Source organism: Nestor notabilis, unplaced genomic scaffold (assembly GCF_000696875.1).
Source record: "Nestor notabilis isolate BGI_N333 unplaced genomic scaffold, ASM69687v1 scaffold139, whole genome shotgun sequence".
Lineage (NCBI taxonomy): Eukaryota > Metazoa > Chordata > Aves > Psittaciformes > Psittacidae > Nestor > Nestor notabilis.
Window position 1 is genome coordinate 61,228 of NW_009943011.1, and position 2,618 is coordinate 63,845.

At 43.1% G+C, this 2,618-nt stretch overlaps 1 protein-coding gene across 2 annotated transcripts in view; it reads left to right on the forward strand.

The window, feature by feature from the left end:
* The window catches only part of ELF1 (E74-like factor 1 (ets domain transcription factor)), a 38,470-nt gene that overhangs the window by 33,308 nt on the left and 2,544 nt on the right, over nt 1-2,618 (forward strand). The window lies entirely within an intron of this gene.

The following is a 2,618-nucleotide window of genomic DNA, read 5'->3' on the forward strand; positions in this document are numbered from 1 at the left end:
ACGTGTGTGTTGGAGAGGGAATTCTCCTCTATTACCACTCTCTATGTATTTCTTAATATTGCCTTGTTTCATTTCCTTTTTGTGCTGTGAAATACCTTGTTTACTTTGGCTTGTAGCTTCAGTGTTTGGGTTGGGGTTTTTTTATCTTCCCCCTTTCTCCATTTCATAAATTTCACATAAATTACCATGAATAAACTTTTTTTCCTGCCTGTCAATTACTGTTTGCTTTATCACTAGTTACCTCTTGATGATCGCGTATGATATTGCACAATTCTTGTCCGTTAACAGTACCAAAAGGACCAAGAAATAGATGATCATTTTCTGCCAAGCTAAAATTACTTAAGGATTTTTGTCATTCTTTCCTCAGTTGTAACCAGATGGTTTTATGGCTGCATTTCCTTTTCCTCACTGTTGCTCAACGTTCTTGTTCTTTCTGTAACCTCCGCAGGAACTTTTTAAGTAATCGCCCAATAGATTTGTACTTTAGGGTAGGAAGGGTGTTAGCAAATTGACAGTGAAATTCAGAAGCATACCAAAACACACAGCACCTAAAATAATGTAGCCCATTGTTAACAGAAGGTGTACTTTATTTTTTAAGCAAGCAAAATGATTTACCAAACCTGTTGTTTTGGGGTTTTTCCCCCAGTGTTATTCAAGGCAAATAGTTTGAGCAGATAGATTTTTAGTCAGTAAACACAACAGTTGTCTGTAGCCTTACCAATTGAGGCAGATGTCTTGCTTGGCTACCATTAACATAAATAACAGTGTGTATTTATGGTGCTGTGTGCCACAATCCGGTGCCTGTACAGACATCTGCTGCATGCTTTCCCTGTAGCAAGTTCACACTCTGTGTGTGTACAGATACGTGTATCTACGTGTTCATATATGTGTGCATCATATAGATCTATCTTGACAGATGGAGAAGATAGAGCACCTGGAGTTAACTATTAGTCACGGACTGATGCACAGGTATGGGACTTGCTTTCAGGAGAAACAAAATGGCTTAACATCAGTATGCAAATACAAATTACAGTGTGCTGGGACAAACAGGCTGGTTGAAAGTTCTCAGAGCTGTCCTTCCTAGTTCGTTACAGAATACCTTCTGCACTGATTAGCTCCACTTCACACTTTCTGAGGTTGTCCTTTAAAGCCATTTAGCAGCTAGAAGCTTTTATTTTTACTACATTGTTTAAAGCAAAACAGCTAAAGAACAACAAGTGGCTTCAAAATAATACTTGGGTGGCTTACCAGCACAGGCTACCAGCTTCAGCTGCTGCTTCCCAACTATTTAGTTGATCTTAATCCTTCAGGCTCAAGCAAGTTTTTTCATGGATTCAACAGCTGGCTTGGTATCTACTCTGATACTTTTAATGCTTTTCTGGTGGCAAGTGTCAGTTGCCATTCCTTTGTAGCTGTTCCACTTAGATGGCTGGTCTCTAGACTTCTATGGCTTGAGCTGGACCTATGTGATACTTTGATTTTATTTAACTGTAGGTAAATTTTTTGTACTATTTTTTAAAAAAGCCAGTGGATGCCCTCATCCTGTTCCTGCTTCTGACACAGACATTTGTGATTTTTCTGTCAAGGTCCCAGGGGAATTGATGGGGGTGAAGAGGGAGATTTAGCACTTGATAACCCTTAGCAGACATGGTATGAGTCATTCTGAGCCTTGCACTTCACGCTTGGTTGTTCAGATTTGTTGTGCAGCACCAAGTTCTCAGAAGTTGGCAAAAAAGAAGCGATCACTTCACTCTGGCTGGTGTTTCACCTCCAGCCAGCCCCCATCTCCATGGCTTCTTCTCTGGGCTGTCTCTAGTTGTGTGAAACAAGAGCTCAAGACTCACACTGGTGTCAGCTGCATCAAACTTTGTCTCTTGGTTATTACGGCCTCTCTGATGAGACCTGCGTGGGAGCCTCAAGGGCAAGGATTTGGATTTGTTCTGCTACAGCAGACTTTCTTGTGAGGCAGAGAAAGCCACAGAGGCACATTTATGTTCCTCATGTTACCAAGCCACATATGAGGTGGGGTGAAGACTGCCTGCAGCAAGGACTGGCAGCTGGAGGATGCTTGTGGGGCACTGATGTGCTCTGAGCCTGATACCAGCTGGGTTACTGGAGCTGCTCATGCTGGAGCAATCTTTGGAGCTCAGCTAGAGGCCTTTCCCAGAGGACTGAGCTGAGAGGGATCAGGGAAATCCTCTACAAATATTCCCTCACTTGTCTCTGCTGCTGCATTAAGAAAGGGGGAATGCAGCTCCCCATGGGGCTGGACTACCACCACCAACAGCATCTGCATCCGCATTGCCCTATAGCGTCAGCATCGCGTAAGTGCTGCCTTCGTCAGCTTTTTGTTGTGACTGTGACTGTGTTGTGACAGCAGTTGTGACTGTGATAGCCAGAGCATGGTTTAAATTGAAGTTTTGAATATACTGACTCTGATCTTACTAGTCAGTGGCTAAATGTTGGCAAGTAGGATTTCAGAGAGCTGTGAAAAGTAGGTACTGCATGGGTACAAAACAAAAAGGTTTATCAGAGAGAGTGTGGCATGGTGGGGAGAGCAAGCTGTGGGAGGGCGTTAAAGCAGTTGCCGGTTCCTTCCTCTTTCCCTACACTGGAAC